The sequence below is a fragment of the Pleurodeles waltl genome, chromosome 4_2 (assembly GCF_031143425.1).
Source record: "Pleurodeles waltl isolate 20211129_DDA chromosome 4_2, aPleWal1.hap1.20221129, whole genome shotgun sequence".
NCBI classification, from domain to species: Eukaryota; Metazoa; Chordata; class Amphibia; order Caudata; family Salamandridae; genus Pleurodeles; species Pleurodeles waltl.
The window spans coordinates 395,665,069-395,681,282 of record NC_090443.1 but is presented as its reverse complement, the minus strand read 5'-3'; the positions used below and the strand labels follow the sequence as shown (position 1 = coordinate 395,681,282).

Genomic DNA, 16,214 nt, shown 5'->3' with positions numbered 1-16,214 from the left:
CGTTTCACCAGAGCCAAAGTCACATCTGTGGCTACTAATCAAAGGCAGATTGATTGTGTAAATCTATAGGCTTTCCAGGCTAACTCCTTGCGTTCTGTATGTTTTGTTCAACAGATTCTTCATTCAGTGATGATGCGTCTTTTGGCCCAGAAGTCCTATGAGGCTTTCAGCTTATCATAATCAGTTTTGTACAGTGCAGTCTGCCTCATCTGTTGGAAATAAGAGACAACTGGGGTGGTTCTGATAGACTTGACACACCGTCCTTGGCATTACTTGGCTGGCAATTCTACTGGCGTATGCCATGCTCTTCATCGTATCATAGCCTTGGATAAAAACAACTGGAAGTAAGGAGGCCGTGTGTGAAATTTGCAAATGTAACAAAGCTTGGCGGTCAGAGAAAGAATTTTATGCAACAAATGTATCTTTAGTTTTAAAGAACAGTTGTTTTGCAGATCTGCTGAGCATAAGGGATCCCAACCAGCTGTGAGGAATGGAGAGCGGGTGTGGGGGTCATGGGGGCGGAAGGGTTCTTGCTGACAGTATTTTCTTAAGGTGCAGGGAATCCAAAGGCTCCTTTTTGAGCCCTCGTTTTTCGTTTGCTTGCCATCCAGTAGCACCACCATTTTATGTGAGTTTGAATCGATTTAGGTGGGTGTGGCGCATAGGGCTGTGCTATTGTGAGAGTCGGGTTGGTAGTGATACATGGTTGCAGGTCCCGTCTCTGCTCCGATGTTCATTAACACTGTGCCCCGATGTGTAAAGTCAGCCTCCAGGTACTCTAGAGCAGTGCTTCCCAAACTTATTAGAAGTGCGACCCACTTTTTAGTACGACAAACTTTTGCGGCCCATCTAGCTTTAATGGACATGAGGCGAGCAATCACTTTTTATGTAAATAAAGCGTTGTGTGGTGGCACATTGTCCTTTACAGACACTAAATTTGCACAGACATACTGCTTCACTGATCAAACTATTGCACACAAATGATAATGTGTGGAAGCCGGATCTTAGTGAATATTTATTTGTGCATCACCAAGTAAGTTGACTTCATTTGTTCTGATCCTGTTAAAATTTTTGTTTCCATCACACTTTAGTGTTACAAAAAATGTGCTTAATTTTTGCTTTAAAAGCTGAGTATGTACAGTTCATTTACACATATTTACATTTTGTTGTATTACGAAAATGACATCTTTCAGCTTTTCCTTTCACATTTCATTTACACCAGCAAGAATGTCACATAATTCAATTCACTTTACTTTTCTTTCTCTGACTGTGAATAGAGTGGAGTTTGTAAATACCACTCCCCTTGTTAAACAGTAAACCGCAAACGTGGCCTCACATTTTACCTCTGTCTTTGAAGTGCAGCAAATGTGCAAAGATAAATACAGAATTTAAAGGCATCTTTATTGCTGTGACTTTTGCGACCCACCTCAAATTGGCTCATGACCTACAGTTTGGGAAACACTTCTCTAGAGAATCCAGAAACTATATCTTTAGAGTTATCACCGTGCTGTGTAAACTACAGTAGAGTTCATATCTCAGCTCCCAGTGGTGCTAGTGACGTTCGTCTTGTTTTGCTCTTCCTTTTTAGGTTTGAGTATTGACAGCAAAGCTGTCAAACAGACAAATTGCTGACCTCATACATAGTCTAGTGGGCTTTGGATCCACCCTTTTCAAGCCGTTGACTTTATTTGATCAGCCTCTTTCAGCCATTGGCTTGGGACTTAGTCAATCATGTCTTAGCTCAGGACAGTGAAGTATTCATCTCCAACCTAATTATATTGGCTTTTTGGGGATTTCTTTCTGCTGTAGTTGAGAGCTTGCATTGAACTTCACGAGGAATTATTTTATAATTATAGCCGTCCCTCTTTGTTGCTGCTGGCTCTTGTGTGTCTTGCTCTAGCCTCTGCACATTAAATCTAGAACTACTAGCTTTGCCAATGCATGTTTTTTGTTGTAAATAGACATATTCCTTTTAAAAATTAAGATCACTGGCTTGACATTTTTATTGCTTGTGATTACTGCCACACTGTATCTCGATCTAGACTTCCAACACCTACCAGAGGAAGCCTTCATTGCTCGACCTTGCCGCTATTGAAGAGCCACATACACAAAAAAAGCCTTGGCTATTCTTTTTCAGTGTAACAGTAGCCTAGTCCCTGGGACAGACATAATAAACAACAGAATCCATCAGAGCTCCTGCCCAGTAGTCATTGACCATAAGATGCAGAGACAATGTCTGACTCAGCTGGAAAACGTGTTTGCTATCTTCAGAATGTAGTTGACCTTTTAATGACAAACCATTCCTCCTGTCCGGAAAACAGAGAGCAGAACCTTTCACTATCGGATTTTAATTTCATTTGTAGTTCACCCATGCACCTTTGAGCTGCAGGTCAGAATGCGAGAAGTTGTGTTTTATTTAAAACTTCCTTTTCGTTAAGAAATTGACGCATTCGTTGTAAACTGTATGATAGTTTATACATGTGGCCTGAAATTGCACTTTGTATGCAGTATAATGTCTTCATGGTAGACACTTGGCATTGTTACAGGCTGGAAGGTAACTTGTCTTGATGCAAGTATTAATTTTGTTGTTTTCAACTGAAATTTGATGTGTGCTTCAATTACCAAATTGTGATCCTCACTGTTAAGGTTCAATCCTGCCCCTTCCTGAAGTTACAGGTAAAAATATTAAACTATATACTTTTGTCCAAATAAGAAATGCAGTTCAGCAACTTAATTTGTCCAAAATGATGGTCGGATATACGTTACCATGCAAGGTACCGAAGGTTGCCTATGAGTTCATAATATTGATGGAAAGGTAAGAAGTTTATTAAAAAATATTTATGAAAAAGTTGAGCAAGGTCGTGGTGAAACAAAGTCACATTCAGAGGGCGTATCTACTAAAAGGTTCTTCAATTGAAGCAGATGTAGGGTGAAGTTGAGAGCTCATATGCTGATTGTGGGGCCGAACGTTGTGAAAATCAGTAGCTACAATTCACAGATGATAGGGTGCGGTGTATTTGCCCATCGTTTTATGTAGATTAATTATTTGTTGAAGTTAAACACGTTTGGAGAGTGTATATGGAGTGTTTTGATCTCACTGTCACATTCAGATTGTTTTAGTGAGTTCTCATGGCAGTATTTATAGCAACTTGTCCGTAATGCTTCAGTGACCAATGCACAATTTCTCATTGCAAGATTTACCATCTGATCTCCAGCTTGCGTAAATGGCCGTGCTGGTGTGTGTCTACCATGTTCACAGCTTGATTTTGAGGTTTCTAATGCCCAAAATATCTTTGAGCCTGGTGACTTCTTTCACAGAGCCGAGATTGAAAGTTTACAAGTAGCAGAGGCAGGTTGGATGTCTGCAGAGGACTTGATGCATGCATGATGGTCTGGGAGGGATTTACCTAATCAGCACGCAGCTATAGCCATGATTGGCATGTGCAGCTTTGAATCCCTCATATGCTTCAGTGCCACCCCCACACCATGGAAAGCTTCTAGACCGGTTTGCAGTGTTACTTCCAGTGGAGCAGTGGCAAAAGAAGTTTTTCTTAAAATACCAGCGGTTAGTCATCATGCGAAAGACCTATGCATGATTGAAATGTTGAAGTGTTGCTGGGTCGGAGGAAGCCATCGGGGCTCTGTTGCTTTTCTAAAGACTCAGTTGTGTGGGCTTTTGATGGATGTGTTTGTGGTGTTGCTGAGAAGTTCCATCAAGTTGTGTATATATAACGCACAGGACATGCAGATGTTTACTAGTTTGCCACATGAATCATAGTCCTGTTTTTATATCATTGATACATGTGCTAAGGATTGTTCGTTTTTTGGGCAACAAATGGTATCTCACTTGAAGACCTTTGTCTGCTGAGTCCTAACATGATTGTTCATACCCACACCCCGCCGAAGCAGCAGTGCATCACCTTAGTAGTATTATGATTATGTTTGTTACTTTAAACAAGCAAAATCATCTCTGCACTTCTGTGCGCTACAATTGCGAGACAACAGTGAAAAGAAAACCACGACCAACTCCTGATTTTCAAAGTATGCTGATAGGTTTAATTTCCTTTCCCCTTCAGGCCTTCCTTCCTCTAATCTCCTCATTCTCCTTTTTTCCATCCCCTCTTCTTTTCCCCCTCTATTTTGTTCTGTCTCCCCCTCGTCTCCTTCATACGCACTAGTTTCCTTTTATTCTTCGCCTCACCTTATTCTATTCTGTTGCTAATTCCTCCCCTCCTGTCCTTCTCTTCTTGTCTTGCATTCTTCACTTCCTCTCTCACACACTTCCTCATCCCACCTCTGAGGCTTCCACTCATCTGGCACTTTTCTGTCTGCACTTTGGACATCTGCTTTCCTCATCTTTTTTCTGTCTGTCAGCGTTTGTCTGATTCTTCATCCCCATGCCTCTCCTTGGTTCCTCAAGTATTAGTCTTCCTGTCTCTCCTCAGTTTCCATCTCTCATCTCATTCTGATTCTCTCATTTTAGCCGTGTTTTACAGTGGCCATTGTGTGTTAAAATATTCCCTTGCTCTAATAATTAGCTCCTTAGTGCAGTGCCAGTGTTCTTCAAAACAGAGTTTCCTTAACAATCACAATTACAACTCTAACATTGATTTTTTTTTTTTTCTTTTCACGTCTGGCATTAGCCAGACGTTTTGATTTTAATAAAGATATACATACATACTTTAATAGAAGGTCTTTCAGTCAGTTATCTTTGTATATTGGTCTATCATATGGTCAGTCGTTTTCCACCCACTACGGCATATAGCATTGGGCAGTGGGTAAGCCTCTTAAGCCACTGGTCCCCCCTCTGTGTGAGTGATGGTGTTCTGCCCAGATTCCCCCACAGATAAGTCTTCTTCAGTGGCTTATTTAAAAATAAATATCTGCCTTTTATTTTTACTGTTCATATATTTGCTGGGGATTAGCATCTCCCCGGACTCCGCAACCACAGCTTCTGCACGGCACTACAATCATCATCTGTTTTTGAATGAGCTTCAAAACTATTCAAAGATGGGTGCTTTAGAGTGTGCATACCCACACATTATCAGACAGCTTTGAAATGACTATTACAAAAGTCGTTTCTGGGTGTGTGGTAATGCACCCACTGCTATGCCTCTATTATTGATTTTTGAATAGTTTTACCAAAACCTTTACCTAACAAAATAAGCATTGCCAAAGCAATGGCAAATGTTTGCAGCCAATGACAGATGTAATGGCTTTGCCAGAGCTCGTTTTTAATTGGGGTTTGTGCTAGATTAAAACCCTGGTTATAATTATCCATGATACATAGGAAACCTCTAAGGATGTTATGAAATCCTGATTTCCTTTTTTTTTTTTTTAAATTTGTTAAGGTTTGATTAAAAAGTGCTTACCTTGACCGCAAGAGGTAACTGCACCCCTTTTGCAAATGCTGTGTAAGCTCCAGAAAAGCCAAAAAAACACTGGACTACCCTCTGACTTCAGCCGTTTACGTCAACCACTATTGCATTGTTCACTTACGGAAAGCAAATTATGAAAAGCCAAGGCAACATAAGGGGTATCCATGGATAAATGTTAAACTGCATGATTGGTGCTTTTAGCATTCTCAAACCACACACATTTGTAAAATTCAGATTCTTTTCTAAATCCTATACCTTCTTTAAAGTTGTCCAGATGTGTTTTCCCGCACAACTGAGTTCTAAATCCCATGACAATTCCTCTATTAGACAAAGACTTTTAGTAGTCAACATATGTCAAACATCCAAGGACAGAGATTATAGAATACTCTACTCCAGTCCCAAGGGCGCCCCTGCTGTTAGAGGGGCTGGACCACAGTTGGTGGATCAAATGATGCAGGCTCTTGAAGATTTTGGGAACCATTGAAACTTCGTGGTGGTTGCTGCCTCAGTGCTACATTTGACTTTGCTCTGCGGATGTCATGGTGTTCTTTTTATTTGCTTTTGTAACTCAGCTTGTATTTGGCCTTAAGTGCTGCTGGTTGTGCTATGCTTTTGTCTTCCCTTGTCAGAGGTAGCTGCAGTCTGATTCTCTGCTTTTCTGTTTTCCTAAGTCTTGTGAGTTGCCTGAATGCATTCTGTCGGATTGGGGAGTATACACTTTCAGCAAGATTGGCTGTGGGTGTCCCATACGAATCCTTGCTTTAAAAAATCATTTTTAATTATTAAGTGACGCCCTTTATTCATGGACCCCTTATTTGTGAAGGTTTGCCTTTTCATGCACTGACAGTACGCTGAGGACAGGTTTCATTGCCCCAAGCCAGCACCAAAGTCCCTCCAGGTGCTTCACAGTTTTGAGCTGTAACTGTTCAGAAACTGCAGAGTGGCTAATCCGGTAATATTTTTATAGGTACGTTTGAAAAGCAAATAAATCTCCTAAAATGCCCCCTTAACTACCTCAGGGCCCACTGTCACTCTCCTGCACAATGCAATATCGAGGGTGCTTGGTGGTATAATGTATGTCTATTAAAAGACCACATTGAAGCCATGGTGAATGTGCTTTTCATTTGCGCACATCTGAAAAGTATTTTCATTTTTCTTACCAAGCCTAACTACGCGATTTTGTGGGTATTGTTTTCTCTGCATCCATGTTGAACTTCTTCAGGTGCTTTTATGCTGCACTGTCCAATACGATTTTACGCTGTTTACAGCACAAAAGGCACTGGTGGGTCTTGTGCTCAGTCTATGGCCTTTTCTAGAATCTAATGTATACAAGAAAGTGATGGATGGAATGATTAAAATGATCTCAGCCACTTGTAATTACTCGGGGCTGCATCCCAGTCCATCATCAGTTTGCGCACCATGCCACCTCAGTTTGGACCATGCCACATGGAAATCAGTCTTGACCATGGTGTAGTGGGAACAGTCCGGACGGAATTGCCAGGTCAGGTTCTTCCTGAACCGGAGTATAAGCAACGGTATTTGACGCTTTGCTTCGTTGAATGCACGAAAACATGTATATTTTCTGAACTCATAAGCTGATATTTGGAGGAAAATGGTTGTATGTCCAAAATACATTTAAAGCTCATATTTAAGTAATAAATCATGCTGCATTGGGAAGGCTTATTAATGTCACTGCCTTGGCGCCCAGGGGAATCCAGCGATGGCCGGTTATGTATTACCTTTGTAGGAGGATTCCAAATTGCTGAGGTGTTCACTGCTGCTAATCTAGCATTAAGTGGTTTGTAATGTAATCTTGTCTAATGGGGTTACTGTTTCAACATGGATACTTTTTGTTCGTAGTTCGGGATGATTTTCATGAAACATTAGTAGATCTTATTGCAGAAACTTTTGGAGACCCTGTATTAGTTTTCTGAAAATTATAGCGTTTTCAATACAGTAGTTATAATACAAATACTGCTGAATTCAGGAGGCACGAATGTGATATGTATTAGCAGTGCCTAGAGTATGACTCACAATTTGTGTTGCTGTGAAACATGTGGCAATATGACTAATTCATTGTTTCTTTAATTCGTTCTTCTCTGGGCGTGTCGTATTGGTATACAAGGATCCAGGTGAAAGTCAAGTTATGAGGGAAAAGAGAATTTTCCAGGTGGCAACAGAGGCCATGTTCGGATTGCTCTGGTTGCTTGGATTAGCTTTTTAGGGTATCTGGGGTAAGCTTTGCTCTTGCGATACAGAACATCATTTGATTTGTTAGGTCTGGTGGCCTAAATAAGTTACCTATCAACACTTGTAAATTATTCAGTACTGAGTGCCGATTAGAATAACAGCTTTGTTCAGTTCTTTTCCCATTTACTTTAGGACATGTCTCCATATCCTAAACCCGCTGCTGCTCAACACCCATATTTGGGCCAATACATATTTCTGTGGCTACATTAAGGGATCCATTGTTGTGCCACTGACTGTTAGCATTCATATTAGAAAAGGGCTGTGTGCGAGCACTCTCTTTTCCTTAGATGTGAACACTGAGTGCCGGGTTTGCTATGCATTTTGAAAGTGCGTTTAGTATTTACGGGCTTATGTGCTCCAAGATGCTTTTTAACAACTCATTAGTCTTGGCACCTGAGATCTGGAATAAGCGCAGAGTTACAGCTCTTACCTAAGTGCAGAATGTATTCATTTCCTGCAAGGGCTAGGATCCCTTGTGAGAAGGAGTTCACAGTTCTGGGGGATATCAATTTCTATTTAGAATCGGACTCGGATAAAGATACTGCTGCCCTGTTAGGTTTCTTTAACTGCTTTGGTTTGTCTCAAAAACTAAACAGCCCTACTCACGTTGCCGGTCACGTGATGAACGTTTTTTTTTCTTCTAATAATGCCCTACTCAAAGAAACATGTTCTTTACCTCTGATCTGCTCTGATCACCATGCCGTACTTTTTGAGATTTCTTTGAACACTAAGTATCCACAGATTGTAAAGAGCAGAGCTCTATCAAATTGCGTACATTGAATAAGATCTCCCCTATACTATAGAACTGCAGTTAAACTTTAGCAGTCTCTTCCTGAGTTGCCACCTGACATAGATGTGGCTAGTTCTTCTTTTTCTCTCTGGGTGAGCAGGACAGTTTGTACTCTTGAGCCTATTAAAACACATGTATCACATAGAAGCACACCGTCAGCACCCTGGCATATGGAAACTTTAGGAGATCAAAAACGAAGGGTGTAAAAAGCAAGAACACTGGCGGAGAATAGCTTATGGTGAATTAGAAAAGGAAACATATAAACACTGCCTAGCAGAGTACAAAGCTCAGTTGCTGAAAGAGAAATCAGAGTATATTGTGGAAATAATTGAGTCTTCTAAGAAATCACATAAGGTGTCATTCCTGTCAGTAAAGAAAATATCATCATCTCCACAAAATAATCAATTTACCTGTAGTCAAGGATTTTGTGACTCGCTTGCGAGTTTCTTTCAGGTTAAGGTTATGCACATTTATCATAAGTTTAGTGCCAGCAAAATAACCAAGAGGGTTTTCTCGACACAGGAAACTCTAGTGAAATCACAGCCTGGTTTCTCAGATTTTACTCTGCTCTCCTTAGAGCAGACAACTAAACATCTTCTGGTGAAATTAGGCTCGCCTTTTCATCCCTGTAAGTTAGCACCAGATGCAACTGCTTCTTTTCTTACTCCGGCCTCTAACTCTGTGATTAAAATAGGCTATTTCCCCAGATCTTGGAAGTTGATCTCAATTCTGCTTCTGCTGAAGAAATCCTCTTTGAATCAAGGAGACACCAATAAATTTAGGTCTATCTCTCGTCTTCCTCTGCCTGCCAAAATTATCAAAAAAGTAATGAATCCGCAGCTCTCTTTCTTTATTGAAAGCAATCATCCTTTAGACTCCACTCAGTTTGGATTTCGTGGTGGTCACAGTACTGAGACGGAGTGCTCTTATTAAAGCATTTGAAGATATTAGAGATGCCATGGATGAGGATGGGTGTGCTGCCTTGGTCCTACTGGACCTATTTGCAGCATTTGACACAGTTCATTATGAACTTCTGGTTGAAAGACTCATAGAGGTCTGAATTGGAAGTTCCGCCCTAGCCCTTCTTCGGTCTTTGCTCTCAGAACAATAGCAAATAGTGTCTGTGGGTCAATTAGTGTCCGCATCCTTTTCACTCCCTTGCGAGGTCTCTCAGGGGGTCAACTCTGAGTCCCACATTGCTCAATGTGTATGTCACTGTCCTTGCCAGCCTGATTAAATCATTTGGCTTAAAAATTGACAACATATATGCAGATGACACACAAATAGTGGTTGCCTTGGCTAACCAAGATATTAGCAAAGGTACGAGATTTCACAATTGTATTTTAGCTGTCAGCCAGTGGATGGACAAAAAGTGTATTAAACTCAATTCTGAGAAGACTGAGGTGATTCTATTTGGAAACCAGACCTCCTTGTGGTCTCCACAGTGGTGGCCTGTTGACCTGGAATTGTTACCTGTGCCGGTTAATAAAGTTAAAATCGTAGGAATCATAATGGATAACAAACCTTAATGTGGAGACCAGGTTAGTGCAATGACCTTTTACCTTCTGTGCACTGAAATTAATTTAAAAAAAATATATCCCCTTGGTATCATTTGAGGCCCGGAAAACACTAGTAACAGCGGTTGGTACTTTCAAAACTAGATTTTTGCAATTGTATCAACCTTGGAATGTTGCAGCAGCATTTATACAAATTACAAACCCTTCAAAATGCTGCTGCTCGTCTTCTGCTAGGGGTTCCCAAGTATAAATCGGCAGCTCCAGCAATTCAATCACTGCGCTGGCTGCCTGTTAGAAAACAAATCCAGTTAAAGGCTTTATGTATTGCTCACAAAGCATTGCAAAATTCCTGCCAGACTATTTAATACAGAGTTTTAAATTGTATCAACCAAATCCGAACCTAAGCTCCTCAGGTTCAAATAAATTGGTTATCCCACCAAACAAGGTTAATGGGGAGGTAGGAGATTTGTCTTTAACACTGTTAACATCTGAAATCGCCTCCCCCTCTAAATTAGATTGATCTCCAATCACCTGGCCTTCCGGAAAGAACTTAAAACCTGGCTTTTCCAGGCTTGAACTCCAGGGACATTCCTCGAGTTTCCAGCATCCTTCAGCAGCACCTTGTTGGCAGTATTCTCAGCGCCAGGAAATTGTGTGCTTTATAAGCTCATTCCGTTAACATTTCTGTTATCTTGTGATCACTTGGCTCAGAGTATTTATAATCCTTAAATTGCACCTGGGGACAATTTATACTGTGCCACAGATAGTACACAGGTAGCACTCAAAGTCCTATATTGTACAGTGGCACGCAGGATCATAGGACTGTCAGCCACAATGAGGAGTAGTGAGGAAGAACACAAAGGGTGCGAAGAGAGAGAATAGTAGGGTCAGCTTTCAGAGTCAAATAGGATTTCACTCAGTCCGAACCTCAAGGCGGGCATATTTAAGGCAGCTTCACGCTTTATCACAGTTGCATAATCTACACTAAATATGTAAAAATGCCCAGCCATTACATATTGCCACACCCATCCTTTCTGCCTATTTCATTTCCTACCTTTATGATGTTGAACCATCATGGTCTCCATTTTCATCAAGCATTTCAATGCGATTTGTCCCCATGTCTCCCCTGACCCTTTTGGAATTTGTCTACTTAGTTTCTGCCTGCTGTTTTTTCATGATGTGAGTTGCCGTCAGAATTAATGACAAGCATTTGGAAGGATAGCCCAGAAGACATCCCAAGCAATGCCAATGATTGGTACTAACCTAGGCTCTCAGACTAGTAACAGTCACACCCGCTTCTTAATCAGAAAGTGATGTCATAAAGTAGTGGTGCTCTGCACATCCTGAGAGCCCCCGCATGTGGACTCTTTAAACCAGTATTAAATCAGAATTAAATTCTAGGAGGCTGGGCTCCCTGTAGATCCCACCTCCTTAAAATGAAATTACAGCTCATAGGTCCAACCCAACAAAACACCAACTCATTCTTAATTGAAATCAGAATTTGTGGGTCCTGTATATCTGCAAAGTATCTTTACACATAAATTGCTTTTGAAGCTCATAGGTTCTGGTTCTCTGCAGACTTTGCTGCTCGCCTAAACTGCATCCTGCACATCCAAGTCCTGGCTGCATGCAGCTTCACCCTCTCTTGGAGTCAAGCCCTTCTGCAGACCCAACTTCTTAATTCTAGATTTGAGCCAACAAGCCCCAACGTGCTTAAGACCGGATTTCCTTCTTTACCTAAATTAGAGCAACCTCTATAGGGCTCCACCTCCTACTTAAACTGGAATTGGTGCCCACAAGTACTGCCTGTATTGAAGGATCATCTTCCCCGCAAGCTGCAATTATAGCCAGGAAGACCAGTGATCTGCTAGATCCCATCTCCAGTGTGGGGTTTAGAGGTTTAGATCCCATCAGCCTAGAGTTAAGCCCCCTGCTTTCTGGAAGAGCGTACCACTCAGCATAACTTGCATTACATTATATTAAGAATTTAATATGATTGTCTGCACATCAGAGCCCAGTCATGAAGTCTAAGCTTTCGGCACAAGATTAATTTTTTTTAATCTTAAATGTAGTTCGAGCCCCCAGAATTTTGCCTCCAAGTATATGAATGACCCAAGATCTCATTTTTGGTTTTGTGATTTCAGAGGTTTCCATGTCTTAAGAACTGTGAATAGGGTCCAAAGTCTAGACTCCAGTTTAGATATTGTACCCAAAATTTCATTTCTCCCTCAAGGTGTAGTAAGAGCTTTGGACTCCAGCACAGAGCTTGCATCACTGCACTGAGCATTGCCTTCATTAGTCTAGGAAAATTAACGGGAATCCAGTGCTGCTCAACACTTAATTCTCCATGTTAACTAGAAATTATAATAATTCTCCAGATCTGTAACAAGAGCACAGGGCCTATCTCCAACCTGAACATTTCCCCCTTAACAGCATGGAATTTTTGCTGACACGATTTGCTGCACATCTTATGGCTTCAGATCCTAGATTAGATTCCAAGCGTCCCACTACAGGCCAAGAGATTATACATGTCGAGCTCACCCTCATAACCTCCTTCCAAATCGGAGTAGAGCCTAGCAGTTCTACTTGTAGCAGTGGGTTTACGGCACTGAAGGGCTTCTGTTGTCACAAAATCTAAAGCCTTCAGTTATCAGTTTACTAGAGTCTGAAGTTTTTTAAACATTTTTATACACAATGAGAGAACGTCTGCTGTCAGCTTTTTGTTTTACTGTCACTGTAGGAAAAACAAGCATTTGCAATGGAATGAGTCTCGCATTTGCTCGAGTTATAGATATTAGCATTGTAAATTCCTAACTGCACTGTTTTTGCCACATTAATTGAAAATGAAGAGTAAAACAGTTGACTTAAGCAAGCTGATTCAAAGTGCCATGGCCGCCATGAGCGTGAGGGGGAGACCCAAATGGAAAAAGAAGTTTGCTCACAGTCAAACATACCTGCAGAGGTGCAATTATCCATGTAACAGGGTCAGTGGCCAAGGCGGTAACAAAACTGCCCCAACGAGAGGGACAAACTTGAAGCATTTACCAATGATAACAAAGGATTTTTGTAAGGCAAGCCCATGAACGAGTGCTAGTGATGGGTGTGCGATGGGCCTGGTTAAAAGCCCACAGATATATTACAACAGGCCAAAGCACTTGCGCGTTCGACCTATCAAAGTATTCAGCCCACCACTTGCAGACTCAATCAGGAAGCAGAGAATGATGTTGAGGGGCAAATCAGAGTCAAAGGACATTGAACCAATATATAGATCTTAGTCAACAAAAAAACACTTACATATTTTCCCACTGCTGGTGGGTACTGTCTCCGTGCCTTCATTCATGCCAGTTCACCTACTGGCCAGGGGATCTTTGGCTACTTAAGTATTTTTCTCAAAATGGCACCAGATTACTATTATTTCTCATTATAATCGAATCTTGTACAGATTTTTTGTTTAAACGAAGAAGCAAATTCTGTTCCTTCCTCCATTATGAATGAACTCTAGAGCCACGCTTCTGCAAAAATAGTGTTAAACGTCTGAATCCGACAAAATGCTTAGATGTGTTCAGAGGGGTCTAGGTAGCTTTATATCACAAGCACTATTAGTTCAGCCGAAGAGTCTCATTTTGTAAAAGTAGTGCATTTCTCACTAACCATTATTGACAAATGGTTCAATTACTATTATGTTCTGTGTCTGGCAGTTAATTCTTAAGTACTCTAGTGAATTTACATGAAGGTGTAATAATCTATGACTGGAGTGCAAACTACCTGTACGTGTTGCTAGTTATATGCCTTATCTAGAACACAGCTTAGGAAGTCAAGCTGTCACCACTTAGTGTGGTTTTCTGTATCATGGGGTTTGACCCAACTAGCAGTGGAGACAATTCATGTATGTAGCAACTTGTTTGTTGTCATAGTGTTTGGGCTATGCCTCTTGAATGAAGACAGTCTCCTCGTTGGATTTCTGCCTTTGAGTCTTGCTGGTCTATAAAGGTCTTGTCTGATCTGTTAACCAGTCTCCTTTTCCTTATGTCCCCACCTAATCATTAAACTAAAATTGTGAGTGGGCTTAAAGCAAATGATTAATCTTGCCCCATCACAATTTAAATTCAGGCAGTCTAGCAACCAATCCCTAATGTGTGAGTGTCGGCATGTTTGTTAGCGCGCAAAGTGCCCAAAGTACGCCAGATTAACCCAGATGCTACTGTGTTTTTGCCCTCGTCTTCATGGCTGTTCACAAAAAGAATAAGAGGAAAGCTCTCAGTCCTTAACCTTTATGCAGTCTGGTGTACCTGTTGGCAGAGCTGTGCCTGTAATCAGTGCTTTAAATGGGCCGGTACTCAGTACCGGCACTTTTTTTTATTTTGAGAGGGAGAGTACCGGCACATCTCAAGAAAAACTTAATACTTTCAATTGGAGAGTACCAGCACTTCTCAGAAAGAAAGCAGGTACTCTGGCACAGAGTACCTGCATTTTAATTTTTCCATTTCAAGCACTGCCTGTAATTGTAAACACACATATTAGTTTGAAAGAAAAGCATTGCTTATGAATTTATCACCCATGTGCAAATGATTGTTTTGTTATTTTTTGTGAGTGAGGAAGGAATCAGAAAGCAATATTATGCTTCAAATGTTTTGCTTCCGTAAAACAGAACATCATCCATCCATGGACATTTGTTGTAAGCATGGTACCCTAAGCTTGTTTTATGCATATTAACGCTTCCCGAAAAAGTAAGGTTTTCGCTTTCATCATCTTGTAGTATAAATGGTTAATAAGTTCCGCTGCCTGACAGTCATCCCACCCAAACATTCTGAAGTGTGCAGTTAAACGTATGCAATAAACGAGATTCAGATAAATTCAAAAGTGAATTCAAGGTTCCATAAAATAGCAACTGTCTAGCTTGTACTTTCTGTATCGCCTGTAGCGTTGCTGTGTTCTCAAAACTATTGATCTTGCAATGTATGTGTATGGGTTTTCTGAATGCTCAGTGTATTAAACCCATGAATTGCCCCAAGAGTGTTTTGTGCTTACAAAGGCAAGCACTCCATTATGATGCGTGCCGCCATAAACAGTATTTCAAAATATATTTTTACCTCAAATGCAAAATACCTTTCAGACATTACACTGAACGTCTATGAAATAAAAATACACAGTAAGGCATGTTCTGTGAATAATTTCATTTCTGATTTGGGTTTGGGGTTTTGACCACGTATAGAAAGAAACCTAAAAATGCAGAAGACAGCGATCTGGTGTCCTGAAAAGCAATTTATCTACGTTGTAGTTTTCGCATTCAGTAGCAGTGAGTAACCAGTGGGCAGTGAAGTGTAATGCTAGCACTCGAATGAGTATGGAGAATGCTTGCTTGGTTGGCCACTTTCCTTGAGCAGTGATGCTACATTTTATATTAGGCTGGTTTCATACGTATGTATTTCATGTCTTTGGCCTGCCTACTTGTCTTTCCCAGGATCGATTTGTAATTGCATTTGCTTTCAGGTTTATGTACCTGTCGCCGCCATGTTCTGTTAACCTCTGTGTCGATTGCTGTCATACTCCACCACTCTCACACCCTCATCTCGCTTCAGTTCACTCCTGCCTTCTTTACTTTATATCTGCTGTTTCGCTATCTTGTGTTCTGTGTTCCTCTCTACGGTTTTTGCTACTTATCCACTTTGCTCTCCATTTGATCCTACTATTGTATTCTACTTGGGTCTCATTCTTGTTCCCTCTGCCCTTAAAATGTATGCACATTTCTAGCCTCTTGCTTTCTCTGCTCTTTAACTTTCTTCAGTCCTTCCCTCCTGGTTTTGTATCCTTTCCTATAATGTTAGCCTCCCTCACCAGCTTCCTTATTCCATGATTTCATTTCACTTCACTCCATTATATGCTCCTTTTTTCCTTCCTCTCGTTCCTTCTTGCAAGGGTTCTGACACACTCCCTCTCCAGTTTTTCTCCTCATTCCTTATTCTTCCTCCATACCTCTTTCACTTCTCTTGCCTCTCTTATTCTAACGGTAGTACAAGCTCCCCACCCTGTTATACGTTTCCAGGCTCCTTCCTCGCTGTAGCAGCAGGGTTGCCTGCGCGGCCAGTTCTTAGTTTGAGCAGAAACTGGGGCGAAGGTTGAGGTGATTGAGTTGGCTTCCCCGTGCCCTATCCAGAACCAGAGCTACACCCTCCTCTAGTCCTGTTCAGGAGAGGCGCTTGTCTTAACGAGCTCCTACTTTTATAGCTCTCGTGTAGCCCTGTTCATCCAGCCATGCATTCACTGTAAAGTTAGAGCAGG

The 16,214-nt window shown here is 41.1% G+C and overlaps 1 protein-coding gene across 5 annotated transcripts in view; it reads left to right on the top strand.

Annotated features, from left to right (window-relative positions):
* Nucleotides 1–16,214, top strand: part of RALGPS2 (Ral GEF with PH domain and SH3 binding motif 2) — an 812,647-nt gene that overhangs the window by 406,662 nt on the left and 389,771 nt on the right. The window lies entirely within an intron of this gene.